At 38.2% G+C, this 19,856-nt stretch overlaps 1 non-coding gene across 1 annotated transcript; it reads left to right on the plus strand.

Annotated features, from left to right (window-relative positions):
- The first annotated feature begins 19,590 nt into the window (after positions 1-19,590).
- On the plus strand, positions 19,591-19,724 carry LOC115869736. Its single transcript, XR_004046349.1, has one exon. It is a non-coding gene; the product is annotated as a small nucleolar RNA SNORA42/SNORA80 family (small nucleolar RNA).
- The last annotated feature ends 132 nt before the right edge of the window (positions 19,725-19,856 follow it).

Here is a 19,856-nt window from a genome sequence, read left to right on the forward strand (position 1 = left end):
TAGGCATAAGAGAAATGCAAACTAAAACAATTGTGAGATACTACCTAACACCCTCAAAGATAGCCCAATTCAAAAAATCAGAAATTAACAATGTTGGAGGGGCTGTGGTGAGATAGGAACTCTAGTACACTGCTGGTGGAACTGTAGGTATGTACAGCCATTATGGTAATCGATCTGGTGATATCTAAAACAGATGAAAATCGAGGTACCATAGGACCTACTGGGTATATACTGAGAAGAGACAAGAAACAAACCACAGCCATCTGTGTGTTCCAATGTTCATCATAGCACAGTTCACAATTGCAAAGAATTGGAAACAACCCAAATATTCGTCAACAGACGAATGGATCAAAACACTGTTGTACATACATATAATGGAGTGCTACACATCCTTTAAAAGCAGCAATGAATGCATGAAGAACTTTTCTGCATGGGAAGAACTGGAGGAAATCATGTTAAGCGAAGTCAGTCAAGCACAAAAGGTCAAGTACAACATGAGTCCACTGAGGTAAGCTTAGAAAATGGGGCATAGGGCAAAAGCTACTATATACATACATTCCTGAGGTGAAGACCATGTACTATGGTAGAGGCCAAACGCAATCCAGGGATCCATACTGCAGCCAACTAAATAGGAGGGGGAAAGAAAGAGATAGAAAAATGACATGGGTAGCGGGGAATCAGGGCCTTAACCCACCCAAGGGGAGGTTATTGTTTATGTCTCCACCGGGGAGGGAGAAAGAGACCAGGCTTCAACCCGATGAGCCAAGAGGTGCATACAATATACTGGCAGGTACCAAGGAACCAATAGAGAGATCTCCAGGGTCGGCCTCAATCCCACTATGTGGACACCCTGCCCTCCCCAGAAGAATGCACTTTTGGGGACAGCACTGAAGCTTCAGCTTAGGCTGAGGGGCGCGTCTGATTAGAGCACACAGGAGAAATGAAGAGGGATGGAGCCAGAGGGCAACACATCCTGGCCCACAAAGCCCTCCCCGAGGACAATATTCCTGCTCAGAGCAGACAATGCACATAGAGGACCACACGGCCGGTCTCACTATGAGACATGACGTCCCTCACTGAACCATAGCACTATGGGGGACAATATTGCAGAAACAGTGCGGAAATTGTGCCCAACCTGATCCCATCACACTGGGGCAAAATACTAAGTGCATGCAACAGAGCAGCAAGGGGAGCAAAGTGAGGAAATCACCAGAGAATACCAAAAATAGACTTTAGAGACAGATTGTGGCATCCCATCAGACTCTACTGGAAAACACTCATAAAGGCCAACAAAGAGACTGAACTATTTATAGGCATTTCCATTTTTGTCAGTGACTCTCCTTTTGTTATTTAGTTTTTGGTTTTTGTTGTTATTTTTTGTTGGTTTTCACTTCCTTTGTTTTTTTGTTTTTCTTTGCCTGATTTTTGCGCTTATTCATACCTCTGCATGTCTATTTAGATAAGATAGGTGGGATAAACAATTGGGAGATGAAAAGAATGGAAGCGATAGTTCTGGGTGGATACTGGAGAAGGGGAGGTGGGAGAAAGGAAGGGGGCTGGAAATCAACCCAGGGACAAGTGAGCTAAAAGCAATGGAGAGAAGGGTGTATGATGCCTAGTGGGGCTTAATCAAGGGCAATGTAGCAGCGAGGAATTACTAAACCCGAATGATGCCCACATGTGATGATGGGACAAGAGGAAAGTAAAAGGAAATAGAGGCAAGAGCCAGGAGGCAAAAGACAGTTATAGAGGTCTAAATACAGGCATGTATATATATAAATATATTTATACATAATGAGAGAGGAATAGATCTATATACTTCTATCTATATGTTAATAATTAAGGGTGCAGATCGACATTGGACCTCGACTCAAGTATTCCCTCAAAACAAGAATACTTTGTTCTAATAATCCGTCATTCTGTGATGCTCACCTCACCAACACAATCACTGAAGACAAAATGGGTGCATCAGCAAATGTGGCGAAGAAAGATAATGGTGCCCGGCTATCAAAAGATATAGCATCTGGGGTCTTAAATGTTTGAAGATAAACAAGTGGCCATCTATCTGAGAAGCAACAAAGCCAACATGGAATAAGCATACCAGCCTGTGTGATTATAGAGTGTCAATGGGATCAGGTATCAGGCATCTAAAACCCATAACAAAATCATACCCAATGTGAATGGAGTTGAGGGGCACGTGGAGTGGAGACCCAAAGCCCATCTGTAGACAATTGTACATCCTTTCACAGAATGGTCAAAAGGAAAAGATGAGCCAGTCAGGGTGCAGTATAGCACCGATGAAACACAAAATTTCCTCTAGTTCTTTAATGCGTCCTGACCCACACTATCATTACTTCAATTCTACCTTTCATTTCCTTCAAATTCAAACTGAACTTAATAAGCATTTGGCCTGGTGTTGGCTGCTAATGTTTCTCTGTCTTCTACTTCCAATTTTTCTAGATTCATACTTAATACATTCCAACTTTCAATTATCAATTGATGTTTGCAGCTATTTCTTCTCATTTTGAATCACTCCCCATTAGATGATGAAGGTACTAATGGCTTTATTCCCGAAGTCTTTATTACCTCATCCCAGTCATAATGGTTAACTCTATTTTGAGAAGGCAGTTCTTCCTCAGTCATATTTGATTGCCTTCCAACCTGAAGGGCCCACACTCCTACACTATTTCTAATTTTCTGCTTCTGTTCATTAATGTTTTCAGGAACTAATAATGTTTTCATGCTATCCAAAGGGTTTCCAGAGGTTAATTCCTCTGAAGAGGACTGTCTATTCTTTCTCTGTAGTCTATTCTTGGTCTAGAAGCTTTGCTGAAATTTGTTCACTTTGGGTGACTCTGATGGCATTTGAAATACCAATGACAGCTTTCAGTTTCACAGCAACACACAAGCCACCATAATACAATAAACTGACAAACAAGTGATGTTGGTAAACAACAACAGCAACGAAGCTAACTAGGCCTTGATCAATCTAATTTCTACATCATAATAATCAGAAAACATTACTAGTTATTGAAAATTCTGAATTTCACAAATTAGCATGGAACATTTTATTACTTTTTATATCCATTACATTTAAAAATATACCATATATACTTGTGTATAGCCGGATTTTTCAGCACATTTTATGCAGTTTTTGTGGTAAAATTAGGTCCCTCAAGTTGACTTATACGCCTATATATATGGTAGCAGACTCTAAGTTTAGTTGTAACTATATTGCAATGTCTTCTAAAGTGGTATATACCACCCTCTAGGGGTGCTGGAACAATCCAGGGCATTCCTAAAGCAGATACCTTTATACTGAGTGTGTTACACAGGGTTCTCTAGAGAAACAAAACCAGGACACTTATAATTATATATATATATATATATATATATATATATATATATCTCCATATGCATAGATTTATACAGCACAAAGGAATATAACAGCTAATTAATCCTCACAGCAGTACAGAGGGCTCAATTCAACTCACTTCCATGGAACAATTAACCTACTGAAAGTTCTTCAACTCAAGAGGACTGCCAGGTCCAAGGTCAAGGTAGCAGATGGCTGAGTTTTCCCTCCAGCATTGCAAGCACAGTCAGCCCACAGGCAGCAAAGAGCAGGGCAGGTCACCAACAGTCAGCAGCTCAGTAGCTTAGCAAAGCAGGCCCAGATGGGATATCGAACTCAAGCAATGGAAGACAACAGGATCAGCCTCAAGCTCAAGCGATGTACACACCAGCAGCGTGGTGAAGCAAGTCTTGAAGGAACCTCAAGCTTGAAGGAACCTCAAGCTCTAGCAACACGATCCACAGGTTGGCTGTCCCACAGGTAGTGTAGCTCACATTTGAAGCAGAGAATTAGCTAAAGCTACCACATGATGGTCCCATCACCAGAGAACAAGAGAGCAAGGGGAAGGCCTTGCCAAGCCATTTATCTCTTTGCCCTCCAATGAAACTGCGACCTGATTACTCCCACATGTTCTTATTGGCTAGGTTGGCACAATAAACGTAGCTATCACAGCTAAGTAAAAAAATGTTTTTTTTCTGAAAAGGGGCAAGTAGGCCAAATTTCTCTATAACAATGTCTTTAAGGACATACAATTACTGTTTCACCATTCTCTGTGAAACAAGGCTGGAATGTGATCAAAGGTAACCACACAAGATATGGAAATGCCTTCCAGCCCTTTGATTTTACATTTCATATATCACAGGTTATATTATTAAAAATTCAGTGTTAGATATGCATTATACATACCAGAAGCCTTCAAAAATTTGTGGGAAAATTCCAGTGTTTTCATTTATTTTCCATGAACTTTTTTTCAAGTAAATAGATAAACGCACACCTATATACACACATAATATTTTTATTTCATGAAAGCATTATGTCTTACTTTCATTTTAACTAATATATATCTATGTATAATTTTAAAGGAATATTTGTTATACTTGTTCCATTTAGTCTATTTTCTATAGTAAAATATATAATTTTCTTTAAAAATAAGACATAAGACTGTAGACAGTGATTGTTTAGCTCAGACAACAAATGATTGTTTATTCAGCTAAAATGGATAAATCTCTAAACGAAGTCACAGAACTGTATGAAAATTTATATGCAAAATATCTTTATAGGATTAGAAGGTGAAAAATACTTTCCATCGGAGATTTGATCTTGTGCAGTGACAATTTTGATATGTAGCAAATGAATCACCAATGATTCTAAATACATAGGTACTATTACCTTTATCATAAAGGTAAGATTTAGTTTATGTTAGGCTGATTAAATAACTATTTCTATAAAGATGATTCTATATTTTAAACTAACTTATACAATTGAAACTTGGTCAATAATAAAGCAATTTACTACATAAGTGTTTTAAAAACTCTTTCCCATTTAGCCTACACAACAAAAACAGGGAGGACACATTTTAAAATTATGTGTAAAAATGCTGTTTCAACTTTAATTCATAGATATTCATTTCTTTAATGATGTTTTCATGATTATTATAACTAAGAAAATGTAAACTGCCTTATGTGCAAAGAGACCCAAAATTAAGGAAAAGAAATGTGAAGGTATCAATTGTCATTCCACTTTGGAAAAATCATGAGAATAAGATTGTTCTATAGTAGTCTCTTCAGTTGTTATTTTATTTAACACCTTTAAAAATAGTTTTGTTGTCATATACTTCACACATCATACATTTTAATCATTCAATAATATTAAGAAAAGTTCTTCAATAATCACCACAATAAATTTCAGTCCATTTTCTTTTCATACTCATTGTTGTCAGCCTCCCATTTTCCACTAAACCTCCCCGGCCATTCCCATAGGCAATTATTATTCCAATTACAGCATCTGTAGATTTACCTACCTTGGTTTTCATATACAGAAATTATACAAAATACAAACAGGAAACAAACAGTAACTAAAAAAAAACACAGCAATAATTCCTAGACAAAACAGAAAAGCTCAGTGGAAAAGACAACAGACAGTATTCAAAATGAGACTTCAAAATGGGTCAGAAGAGAGATCAAATGACAAAATTAATTAATTAATCATTAAATTTTAACTTAATTAGATATGCGACAACTCACTTTACAATGCTTTCTGTCTGATAGCAAGGGTAATCACATCCCTCCTCTATAGAGAGAAGGGATTCTCTGGAGGATTAATACATGCGGGGATCCGGCAAATGTATTTTGGGCTTCCAGTGTCGCCCATAGCCTTCTGCAAACTATGTGTTCACAATATCATTCCATCCTCTGGTCTTGGATTTTATTGTTTACAATCCTTGTATCACACAGGATTGTGTGCTTGTGCTTCTTTCATGTAGACTTAGTGGACACTTCACTAAGAAAGCTGCTTGTTTTAATGAAAGCATTTAAGCCCCAGATGCTATTATTCCTATTATCTGGTCACCATCTTGTTTTTTCACCACACTTCTCTATAGCATCCATATCTTCAATAATCTCCTATTAATTCAAGACCCAAATTCTTCATATATCAATAAATATGTGGCATTAATTGAAAGGCAGAGGGATAAATGGCTCAGTGAGCCTCACCTTTCTAGTTCTTGGGTCTCTTGCTTTCTGATGGTCAGACCAGGGTGTAGCTGCCTTACCCAGTTTCCTGCTTTAGCTGGCAAGGCTCACTTCCTGCAAGACATCCCTGAGGAGAAACCTCATGGACCTATCCCGATGCAGCCCTAGGTATTAGAGGACCCGTGTGGAGACCACATTCACTGACTCTGCTTTCCTCCTATAGTCAGTATTATAGTATTTGTTTTGTGAGATGGAGGAGGACTTTGTGAATTGGTGTTGGACATATGGGTTAATGGGGTAATGTACTTGTGGGCTTGGGCAGGACTGGGTTGGGATGTTTTCTTGATGCACACTTAACGTTTATAGAAAACTCTCTCTTATACATGTTTCTGTGGATTTGTTTCTTTAAAGTACCCAGACTATCACAATACCCCTACTCCACCCCCAAATCTCTCCACTCACCCATCTCCCCGGAGTTCCAGGTGTGAGCTACCTATCTGGCCACCATTTTCCCTTGATGGTCATTAGTTTTAAATAAACCCAATATATTCTTCACAAAATAACTTCAAAATTGTAAACAAAGAGGAACGAAAAATAGTTGTAAAATATGATCGTCGTGATAGAAATCTAGTCAGAGACTGCATGACAGAATTTTGCAAGACCAACGATTTATTCATTGCAAATACCTTTTTTTAACAACTCAATAATGTGACTAACTATATACCTGGACACCTCCAGATGGATTACATAGAAATTAAAATGACTAAATTTGTGGGTATAGAAGATGGAAATCAATATCAGCAGCTAAAACCAGGCTAGGATTGATTGTGGAACAGGCCATCAATTGCTCATATACAATTTCATATTAAAACTTTTCGTGTTAAAAGAAGCCCATGAGATCCAAAATACCACCTTGATTTTATCTTACCTGAATTTAAAGAGCATCTCTAGAATACATTTGACAAATTGAACACTAATGATAGAAGACCCATTGAACTGTAGGAAGACATCAAGAACATCCTTCATGAAGAAAGCAAGAAGCTATTAAAAAGAGAAGAAACAAACAAACAAACAAATAAATTAAAAAAGAAGAAACAAAGAAAATATCAAAGTGGATGTCAGAACAGGCTCTGAACTTGTTCTTGATCTTAGAATAAGTAAGGCATGTGGAAGAAATGATGAAGTAAAAGAGCTGAACAAGGAATTTCAAAGGGAAGTTTGAGAAGACATGATAAATTTTATAAATGTGTGAAGATCTATAGTTACAAAACCAAAAAAGAACATGCTCAACACATCTTTATTTGAAAGAACTCAAGGAAAAATTCAAGCCTCAAAATGCAATTTTGCAAGATTTTTTTGGAAAAATATTGAGCAATGCTGGAAACATCAAAGAGAGATATAAATATTACACAGAATCACTGTTAAAAAAAGCCCTAGAAAAGTAAGGCCGGAGTTCTCCTCAGAGGCAAGTAGCAAGACTTTGTCTCTCATGTCTTACAGAGAGAGCATTTAATTACCTATGACCCCAAACTATTTTCCCATTGACATGTAATTGATAATGTCTAAGATGTTAGCTACCCTATCAGCCTCATCCCCAAGTGACAAAGGGGAAATGATAAGTGGTGGCAGCATTGTCATTAGCAAATCAATAACAAAGAAATCATTACAGGGTATCATGTAGTGAGAGGAATATGATCCTTATTAGAGGACTGGATATATAACATGAAATAGAGGCAAATAAAAGAGTAAATGTGTGGATAAATCTCACTTAATATTGATTGTAGCAGTTTAAATAAAATTGTAGTTGGTAGTTTTGGATTAAGAGGTGGATTTTATATCCCTCCCCCTTGCATTTGTTTTTGACTGCTTTGGGTCATAAAAGACAAAGGTAATTTTTTTAAGCTTTTATCCATGAGGTGACATGGTATTTAAAAAAAATCATTTTATTGGTGGTTCTTACAGCTCTTTTCACAATCCATACATATAATCATTGTGTCAAGCACATTTGTACATATGTTGCCATCATCATTTCCAAAACATTTTCTTTCTACTTAAGCCCTTGGTATCAGATCCTCATTTTTTTCTTCCCCCTCCCCACTTTCCCTCCCTCATGAACCCTTGATAATTTACAAAGTATTTTTTAAGATGACATGGTATTTACAATCACTTCATAAGTATGAATAAGTTGTACATTAAATAAGGAAGACAGAAGAAGGATAATTGCATTTGAATTATGGTCCTGGCAAAAAATGTTGGCAATACCATGAAGTGCAAAAAGAACAAATAAATTTTTCTTGGAAGAAGTACAGTCAGAATGCTTCTTAGATGTGAGGATGGCAAGACTTCTTGCACACTTTGGGCATGCTATCAGGAGAGACAAGTCTCTGGAAAAGTAAATAATGCTTGATAAAATAGAAAAGAGCAGGGGAAAAGAGGAAGTTCCTAAATTAAATGGATTAATACCATGGTTTCAACAATAGGGTCAAATATAATAACTGTTGAGGATGGTGCGGGACAGTAGTGCTTCATTCTGTTGTACATGAGATCACTATGAGTTGGAACCAACGCGACCTTACATAATACCACCACCACCACCAGACTAATGAACACATCTGTCTTGGAAGAGAAAAATATAGCCAAAATGTTCCTTAGAAACACAGATGGAATACGGTGAGACTTCATCTCATATACTTTGGACATGTTATCAGTATTGACCAGTCCCTAGAGAAGCACATTATGATTGCCTAGAGTCAGGGAAAAATAGGGAGGCTCTCAAGGCATTACCATCTTGGCTGTGATGATGGTGTGGTTGTCATATAATCGTTTTTCAATTTGAGTTGATTAAGAGTTAAAGGGTGGAGTTTAGCCTGTCAATCAGGTCATAGCCAATGAGGCCTCTGTGTGGGCATGGCCCTCTCCTGAGGATTCTGGGAACTCCTGTATTCTTCCTTGGAGGCGGGAGACACTCTCTCTGCTCACTCCGTGGGAGACATGGCAGCTGACAAGACACATGGAACTATCTTAGTGCCTGAGCTGGAGGAGCCATGTGGAGAACCCTGTCAGCGTTGAGATGCTTACACCACTGGATTCACAAGACTTCCCACCCACTGACCGGTGATCTCCCTGAATTCACCATTATTGCATGTGTTCCGTGACTCTGAAGAGGGCTTTATAGATTGGTATCTGACGTATGGGCTAATTTGGGACTTATGGACTTGATCTGGACTGGGCTGGTATGTTTTCTCAATATTCAATTGCTCTTGTATATAAAGATTTTTCTTATTCACATGAGTGTCTATGAATTTATTTCTCTAGTCAACCCAGACTTGCACAAATGGGTTCAAACTTTGCAAAGATTGGGAGGAAGTCACAGGATCAGGCAGTATTTGGTTCTGTGGTTGTAGTGGCAGTGATTCATTTAATGTGGCTCTTCTAGCCAATGTCTCTGTAATGGCCACCAAATGACTTCTTCTTACATGTGTTTGGGTAAAAAGGTAGGGGATGACATGATTAGTATTCATCTGTGCATAAATTGATAACAGGATACTTTGCTATTGTCATCCTGCTGGGAATAAAATTAGCCCTCTGAGAAAGAGGAGCAGGAATTTAAACACACACACACACACACACACACACACACACACACAGCCAGGACTGGATTCTAAGGTCCTTGAGAAGTGAACATCCTTGATCCAGAAGACAGTTGACATAAGAGGGGCAGTAGCAGAACCATGGCCAGAACATGAGACAGATTGGTGGACTGCCCAGCATACAGAGCAAGTAGAGTGCTTTTGAACAGCAAGCTGGTTTGTGGAATTTAGTGTCTCTGGGCATTTAATTGGTTGACTTGGGCTTGAAGACCCACAGATGTGGAGCTGAGTACCTTCAGGGTTGGGTTTATTGGATTTGAGTGCCTTTGGGCACTTACTTTTGGAATATGGGTTTGCTGACACGTAAAGCATGAGGTTTACAGTGGAGTGGCATGCCCTTTGGGAATTTATTAGCAGCCCTGAAGGCACTTTGTAACATGCTTGGGCTGAATTTCTTTCTCACTGATATTATAACCAATTAACTTCCTTAATAAACCGTATAATAGTGAGAATTGCCTGTGCATAAATGAATTAAAATTTTGACCATTTCAAATACACATAACCCCAAAATATCTATCTGTGAGTGGTAGTCTATTTCAAGTTCTTCCCCACAGAGAGAAGGCTTAAGTGGTAATGAAGGTCAAAGCTGACAAAGGAATACTGACTTTATTTGGCTTTTGAAAGTTGTGCTTTTAAGAATAAGAGTATTATACTTTAACATTTTTCTTGTTAAGACTTGTTCTATATTTAGGATTATCTGTAATTTGTTATTAGTTCATGAATTATATTTTCAATAGTATAGAGACACTAGTTTGTTTACAATATTTTTGCTGTGCTGATATCCTAGATGTGCTGAAAAGGAAATAATTAGTTTGCTTAAAAAATGCTCAGTCCAAGTTATATAATACATATTCTATTTTGTGCATGACAAGTTTAAAACTACTGTTATCAAAATCTTCTTCCAAGAAATTTCTATTCAAGTATAGATAGAGAGCATTAATCATGATGAGGAGGAGTAAACCAAGTGAAAAGTTCACTTAAAGTTAGATATTCATCCTCTGATAGCGCACCCCAGGAAGAGTATTTTTTTCCTATTGCTGCAAGCAATTTCCTGGCAGATATAATGCACCACAGTATATTTCATTTCTTTGCAAGTCACCTTTAATTTTCTAAGAAAGACTATTGAAATGTCTACATTTTTCATTGTAAGCATCTGCCTTCTGGGCGAAAAATTACATAGTAAGAACTTTCAAGAAATGCATGCTTTCAGACTTCGCAGCCATGGTATTTTTCTCCTTTCCTATTTTAATTGTAACCACAATATAGATGGCATCCACAACCACATCACGGTGATAAATATGTGTCCTGTTGTTTCCCATGTTTTATTTGATCATATGTTATACAATAGGCAGTTTGAATTCAGTTTGATTAATTAAGATACTCCTTTAAAATACTTTTGAAAGAATGAGTTCTAAAAATATCATAAATTCTGTATTCAATTTTTCATCATACCCACTACCCTCCAGTAATTCCTTCTAGGACAGAGTAGAATTGCTTCCTTGGGTACACATACTGTAAACCTTTAAATGAACAAATGTCCTCATCTTTGTTCCATAGAGCTGCTTGTGGGTTTGCACCTCTGGCCTTGAAGTTAATACCCAGTGTTTAACCCACAGCTTAGCTCATAGCACCACTCTTCCCCTCCCTTTCCTATTGTCATCATACTTTTAGTATTTATGTTTTCATCAACTTTTTAAATTTTACAAATATGTTAAATAATTGTACAATATGATGCTGTTTATTACTTAAAATAATACTGTTTTTTCATGCAAAATTTTCAATATATTTTCCCCTGGTGGCATAGTGGTTGAATGTTATCTGCTAACCACAAGGTCAGCATTTCAAAATCACCACCCACACTGCAGGAGAAAGATGAGGCTTTCAACTCCTATAAACAGTGTTGTTGTTAGGTGCTATGGGGTCACTTCTGATCCATACTGACCCTATACACAACGGAAAAAAACTGCCTACTCCTGGGCCATGCTCACAATTATTCCTATGGTTCAATCCACTGCTGTAGCCACTTTGTCAATCCATTTCCTTTGAGGGACTTTCTCTTTTTTGCTGCCCCTTCACTTTACCAAACATGACGTCCTTCTCCAGGGACTGATCTCTCTTAACATGTCCAAATTATGTAGGACAATTCTTGCCATCCTGGCCTCTAAGGAGCACTCTGGCCATACTCCAAGACAGATCTGTTTGTTCTTTTGTCAGTCAATGATATTTCAACATTATTCTCCTGTACTACAATTCAAGTGCATTGATTCTTCTTCGGTCTTCCTCCACTTCTTTAAAGAGGCAATTGAAAATACCATAGCCAGAGTCAAGCACACACTAGTCTTCATAGTAACATCTTTACTATTCAATATGCTAAAGAGATCTTGTGCAGCACATTTACCTAATGCAACTTGTGTTTTTATCTATTGCCTGCTGCTTCCATGAACAATGAGTGTAGGTACAAGTATGAAAAAGTCCTTGACAAAATCAGTCTTTCCTCAGTTATTTACCTATTGGTCCAGTTGTGAGGATTTGGGTCTTCTTTACATTGAGTTGTAGTGTAGTCAATACTGAAGGCTGCAATCCTTGGTCCTCATCATCAAGTGTTTCAAGTGTTTCAAGTCCTCAATTCCAGCAAGCAGGTTTTATCATCTGTATATCACAGGTTGTTATAATCCTCCCGCCAATCCTCAGGCCACATTTTTCTTCATATAGCTTCTTGGAAACACACAGGGACAATTATACCATATCCTTTAGGGTCAATATGCGTCAGAATTGATTCATCGGTCGTAAGTTTGGGTTTTGGTGTGGTTTTGGATTTAAAAACAAAAGACCACACAACAAACCCACTACCATCTGGATAATTCTGACTCAAAGTGACTGACCATATAAGTCAAAGTAGAATCTCTCCATAGGGTTTCTAGGACTGTAAATGTTTGCAGGGACGAATAGCCTCATCCTTCTTTTACAGAGAGTGTGGCACTTTGGAACCACCACCTTTGCAATTAGCAACCCGATATTTAACACGCTTCTCCACCAAACATCCTTCCCTTTCTTTTACAGAAAAACAAAAAAACAAAACAAACTCACTGCCATTGAGTTGACCCTTTGAGACAGAATAGAACTGCCCTGTGGGATTCTGAGACTTTACCTCTTTACTGGAGAAAGCCTCTTACCCCACAAAACCACTGGTGATTTCAAACTGCTGACCTTGTAGTGGGCAGCCCAGTGGTAACCAATATACCACCAGTGCTCCCCCTTTGTATTTAATGATTCCAAAAACAAATATTTATACACACCATGTGTCCACCTTTAACTCTATATGCAGGCATGTATGAAGTGTCTCTATCTCGGCTTATAGAGAGTTGTAAAGTGGGTAATTGGCAGGCTATCTCATATTGGTTACCACACTAACATAGTCCATATTCATTTGCTAGTTTTACATGTAAATTAGACTTACACAAAAATATCTAGTGCAATAATTTGTTGTTAATAATTATGGAGCATATCCACAGCATTTGATGGACTTTTTAGTGATATAAAATAATTCTCCAAATATTCTGCACTGAATTAAAACATTTTGAAAGTTGTTGCTTTTCTGTTGGCTTCTTAGAAACTTAACTTTAAGGCCAACAAATCTCGAAAAGTTTGTTCACTGAAAATACTTCTTTGATCCTAATAATCCTGTAATTTAAACGTATGATAATTAAGAATTTTCGTGGCTTTTTGTGGTTACCTTTCTATAAACTTTACTTTAAACTGATAAGTAGATAAGTAGATAAAACTTAGAATACGTAACTTCAGAAACAGAAATAAAGCCATGATACTTAGATTTTTTTTCATTTAGAGAACCAACTTGAGTAATAGCTTTCTATTTCACTGTTCACAGTTATTTATTAAATGTACATTCTCTTTTATATTCTAAAACTTTATTATGAATATTTTTAATTTTGATTTTCAGTCACTTTTCAATAAAAAACATAATATATAACCATTTTGTTGTCTGCAAATTAAGCTTTAGCCTAAAAATTAGCATAAATAATGCCTTTATAATTTATTTCAGTTTGCAAAATAAAATCAGTGTACAGAATTATTTTTAAGCAAATCTGGTGCTGTCAATTAAAATGCCAAATATCAGAATATTGCAACATGAATTCACAAAAATAATCATTGACAACTCTTTTGAGAGGTGCTTCTCCATTACAGCAAACACCTGCTGCTCTCTCCAACTGTCAACTCCTTCTCAGGAGTTCAGGCTACCTACTGTGCCTTGCAAATGACACCTCCCCCTCAGTGGCCACCTGCAGCTTGTGCCAACTGCCTCTTTTCTTTCTCCTCCTCAAAAGAAGCTATCTACTGTAAAACAGTATTTGAGGTGGTACTTTATTGACTATTATACATCCTGACTGCTTAAAGATGTAATAACTAGAACTCAGTACTTTCAGAATGATTTGATATTCAATAAGTTGTTGTCTGAAAAGAAAGCTCATTAGTTAATATAACGCTAACTTGCCAAGTAACAAAATTATATGTAAAAAATTAAGTATTTTAATTTAGTTTACAGATAGAATAGATTGTTATTGACATTATTTTACTCAGAATTCTGTTTCAATAGAAGTTTCCATTTTAGTTTAATTCAATACTACTCATTTAATCAAGCTAAATCAAGGCAAGTGTTATTCATCAGTGTTTTATCTAATGCAATTGACTTCTGAGAATTTTTTGAACTTCTATTTGTTTTTGTTTTTTTTAGTAAATGGAATGGGAGACCCTATCTGACTGCCTCTGGTAAAGCATGCCTCCAGACTCCTCTTTCTTTATTCTGACACCAATTGTTCCTCCCACAATAATCTACATCTATTCTGGGTTCAGAAATTTGTTGCAATGGTCACACAGAACTCACAGAAAATACTCATGATGAAGGGAGTTTATCTAGGGAACTTAACAGATTTCCACTGATCAGGACCAGTAAATAGTAAGAATACAGTAATTGATCCCCAATAACACCTCTCTGTGTCCAGCCACCAAGTCTTTTTCTGGTTTTCAGCCTCTCAGCCACGTGGTTCCTTGGCCTTTGCCTACATGGACAAGGAAGTCTGCCTGTCACTCTGTCTCATAATCTCAGGCCAGATGAGAAGAAGGTACCACTTAGTCTGGGATCTGTACCTTTCATCCTCGTCATATATATATTTACATCTGTATATGCCTGTATTTAGATCTCTATAAGTGCCCTTTGACTCCTAGTTCTTTCCTTTATTTCTTTGTACTTTCCTCTCGTCCCACTATCATGTTCAACCTTCATTTGGGTTTCAGGAATTCCTCTCGGTTACATTGTCCTTGATCCAGCCCTGCCAAGCTTCCTACAGCCCCCCTTGTCACTTATTTTGGATCACTTGTTGTTCCCTTGTCCCTGGGTTTGTTAACACCCACTTCCTTCCCTGCCACCCCCACCTCCCCTTCTCCCATGTCCCCCTGGAACTGTCATTCTGTTGTTCTCTTCCGGTTTGTTTATCCTGCCTATCCCTTCCAGGTAGACATGCAGCGGCAACAATATGCACTATCACAAGACCGAGTACAATGAAGCAACAATAGAAAATAAAACAATAGCTACAACAACAACAATAACAAAAAGCCCCTATAATTAGTTCAGGGTCTATTGGTTGTCCTTTATGAGTGCTTTCCAGTCGAGTCTGATGGGGTGCCATCCCCTGGCCCCATATCTATCTCTGGGAACTTGATTGTTCTGCTCCCCCCACTGCTCTGCTGCATGCCCCCAGTGGCTGGCTTCAGAGTAGTGGGCTCATGGTGGGCACAGTTCCCGTCGTGTGTCTCTAGTGTTGTCCCCCATGGTGCTATGGGTCAGTGAGGGACATTGTGTCCTGTGGTGGGGCCGGGCCTGTGGTTGTCTCTGTGCATAGCTGCTCTGAGCAGAAACATTTTCCTCAGGGTTTGATGAGCCAGGTTGTGCTTCACTCTTTTTTTTCACCTTCCTCCCTGGTTGGCTCCTGTGTGCTCTCATGAGACAAGTCCATCACCTTGAGCTGTAGCATCAGTGCTGTCCTCTGGGTGCACATGTAAATGTGGTGAAGAAAGCTGATGGTGCCTGGGTATCAAATAATATAAAGGCTTGAAGATAAACAAGTGGCCATCTAGCTGAGAAATAAAAAACCCGCATGGAAGAATCACACCAACCTGTCCCGACTCAATTGCTGAAGACAAAGCAGGTGCATAAGCGAATGTGTTGAAGAAAGCTGATGGTGCCCGGCTATCAAAAGATATAGCATCTGGGGTCCTAAAGGCTTGAAGATAAACAGGCAGGCATATAGCTGAGAAACAACAAAGCCCACATGGAAGAAGAACACCAGCCTATCCAGACACAATCACTGAAGACAAAGCGGGTGCATAAGCAAATGTGGTGAAGAAAACTGATGGTGCCCAGCTATCAAAAGATACAGAGCCTGGGGTCCTATAGGCTGGAAGATAAAGTGGCCATCTAACTGAGAAACATATGGATGGAGTGGCCTTGTATGGTCCTCCAGGCCAAATTATCCAAATATTATATATGTCCTAGAGCATTAAAAAAAACCTCAAAAAAGTTTCCAAGAACACTGGGATAATGAACAAATCAAACATGGCTGACAATTAGGCTAACCATAAAATAGAAAGTAAGTTTAGGTTATATGACTTCCCATCAAATTTTGACACATCAGGAATGATCTGAGAAAAGCCTTTTTATTGTGACCATCTGGCTTGTTAAATCCAATACGCCCTTTACCTGTAAGCCAGACTGTTCAGAGAATAAATTATATTTTGTATCCATGAATTAATTTTTTCCATGGCAAGAAACCTAACTCTTTGTTAATAATGTTTATGATTAATACAATATATACAGTAAACATTAAATTAATGAAACTTTTAGTCAGATGGGTAAAGTTTTGGTTATTTCAAATACTTTTATCATTAATGAGTTCTTCAACAATTGTTCTAATATATCTCTTATGATAACACTTCAAAATTAGGAAGAAGTGAACACATTATTTAGCAGATATCCTTTCAAAAATGGGAAGTTTTAATTACAGTAAACATCTATTAACTCAACTTTAATATCAGCATATCACTTAAAAGGTCTTATAATTAGTACTAAAATATACTAATGAAATAAGATTTAATTATATTAAAATATTCTTCTTATTATTTTATCCATACTAATCTTTCTTAGATTCTTTAAAATATTTAAAACTTGACTTAAAAATTAAAAACAGCTGGTTATCAAGTCAATTCTGACTCATTGCTACTTCATAGAATACAGCAGAAGATGCTTCCCTGGGTTTATTTATTTATTTAAATATATTTTAGTATTTTCCCTTTTGTTTCTGGAATATAACAGTTACACAGAAAAACATATTCTATTCAGGTGCACACCCCATCTCACAAATCAGTAAAGTATCCTATTAACCTGTGCCCATTTATTTATTTATTTTTAAAATCATTTTATTTGAGGATCATACAACTCTTATCACAATCCATCCATCCATCTATTTTGTCAAGCACATTTGTACATTTGCTGCCATCATCGTTTTCAAAACATTTCTTTCTACTGGAGCCCTTGGTATCAGCTCATCATTTTTTCTCCTCCCTCCCCCACCCTCCCTCACGAACCCTTGACAATTTATAAATGATTTTTATTTATTCATGTCTTACACTGACTGATATCTCCCTTCACCCATTTTCCTACTGTCCATCGCCCGTTGAGGGGGTTATATGTAGATCATTGTGATCGGTTCCCCCTTTCTCTCCCCACCTTTCCTTTACCCTCCTGGTATCACTACTCTCATTATTGGTCCTGAGGGGTTTATCTGTCCTGGATTCTCTGTGTTTCCAGCTCTTATCCGTACCAATTTGCATCTTCTCATCTAGCCAGATTTGTAAGGTAGAATTGGGATCATGATAATGGGGGTGGGGGGAAGAAGCATTAAAGAACTAGCGGAAAGCTGTATGTTTCCTTGATGCTATACTGCACCCTATCTGGCCCACCTTCTACCTGCAACCCTTCTGTAAGGGGATGTCCAATTGTCTACAGATGGGTTTGGGGTCTCCCCTCCACTCTCCTCCTCATTCACAATGATATGATTTTTTTGTCCTTTAATGCCTGTACCTGATCCTATCGACACCTCGTGATCACATAGGCTGATGTGCTTCTTCCATGTGGGCTTTGTTGCTTCTCAGCTAGATGGCTGCTTGTTTATTTTCAAGCCTTTAAGACCCCAGACACTGTATCTTTTGATAGCCAGGCACCATCAGCTTTATTCATCACATTTGCTTATGCACCCATTTTGTCTTCAGTGATCGTGTCGTGAAGGTGAGCACCATGGAAGGTCAGTTAATAGAACAAAGTGTTCTTGCATTGAGGGAGTACTTGAGTAGAGGCCCAATGTCAATGCATCATGGAAGGTCAGTTAATAGAGCAAAGTGTTCTTGCGTTGAGGGAGTACTTGAGTAGAGGCACAATGTCCACCTTAATACTATACCAATAAATATATATACATAGATCTATTTCCCCATCATCATATATAAATATATTTACATATATTCATGCCTGTATTTAGACCTCTCCAAATGCCCTTTGCCTCCTAGTTCTTCCCTGTATTTTCTTTTCCTTTCCTCTTGTCTCACTATCATGGTCAGCCTTCATTTGGGTTTCAGTAATTCCTCTCAGTTACATTGCCCTTGATCAAGCCCTACCAGGCCTTCTACACCCTCCTCACCATCGATTTTGGATCACTTGTTGTTCCCTTGTCCCTGGGGTTGTTAACACCCACTTCCTTTCCCTCACCTCCACTCTCCCATGTCCCCCTGGAAGAGTCGGTCCCATTGTTTTGTTGTTTTCTCCTCCAGATTGTTTATCCCACCTCTCTTATCTAGACAGACCTGCCGAGATAATAATATGCACAAAGCACAAGACAGAACAAATCAAAGCAACAAAACAACAACACAAAAAACCAACGACAAAAAAAGCCTATAAATAGTTCAAGGTCTGTTTGTTAACCTTTAGGAGTGTTTTCCATTCGAGGTTGATGGGGTGCCATGCCCTGGCCCCAAAGTCTATTTTTGGTATTCTCTCAGGACTTCCTTGCTCTGTTACCCTTGATGTTCTGTTGCACATCCTTAGTGTTTAGCCTAGGTGTGGTGGGGTCAGATCAGGCACAAATCCTGCACTGTGTCTCCAGTGTTGTCCCACGTAGTTCTATGGGTCACTGAGGGATGTTGTGTCACGCAGTGGGACTGGCCCTATGGTCCTCTGTGTGCATTGACTGCTCTGAGCAGGAATATAGGCCTCAGGGCTTCTTGGGCTTCCCCTAGGTTTTTTGAGACAGTAAGAGTATATGTAAACCAAATGAGAGATAATTTTTGCAAATGGCCATTTGACTTGAACTGCCACATTTTGGCTAGCATCTCAACTCTTGAATCCCTGTACCACCTGAAAATTTCTACTTAGAATTAATTAATATTAACCCTCTTACACATCTGAACTAGCTCAGGCTGAGCAAAGTCGAAAAACTGAGGTTGCCTCAAAATATCCCCCCTTAAACACCATCTGTAATATCTAATTCAAGTCATTTGTAAAGGTGTAAATTCTAAGATTGATGCACACATACAAAAATGTGTTGAAATGAACCCTCTTAATAATAAACATTTTCACATAATGATTTCATTCCATTTACCCAAAATTCTGCAAAACAATTTGAAGTGTAAAATAGCAGGATGATTTAGAGAACCATGGAGAAGCATTTTTTCTCCCTTAATCCAGATTATACAAAGGCCAAACATTGTTATAGCAAAATACTCTAATTTTCTTAGTCATATGTTTATAAGCATAGGAAGAAAAACTGGATCCAGTGCATGAGTTTGGATTTGTGGCAGGTCTGATCCCATGGGCCTCTTATAGTGTCCCATGCCAAAGCAAACTGTCACCCCAAACCATTGCCTGGCTATACCTGGTAGGCATAAGGCACTGAAGTGGGTTGCAAAGTAAAAAAAGAAAAAAAAAAAGAAAGAAAAACTGGATCCAATCCTCCCCCCAACTACCAGGACCCCAATTTTGCCTTGCAGACCTGGTTAGACCAGATGATGCACAGCGGTACAGATGGGAATTGGAAACGCAGG

The sequence above is a fragment of the Echinops telfairi genome, unplaced genomic scaffold (genome assembly GCF_000313985.2).
Source record: "Echinops telfairi isolate 266 unplaced genomic scaffold, ASM31398v2 ScPeMD7_42;HRSCAF=159, whole genome shotgun sequence".
NCBI lineage: Eukaryota > Metazoa > Chordata > Mammalia > Afrosoricida > Tenrecidae > Echinops > Echinops telfairi.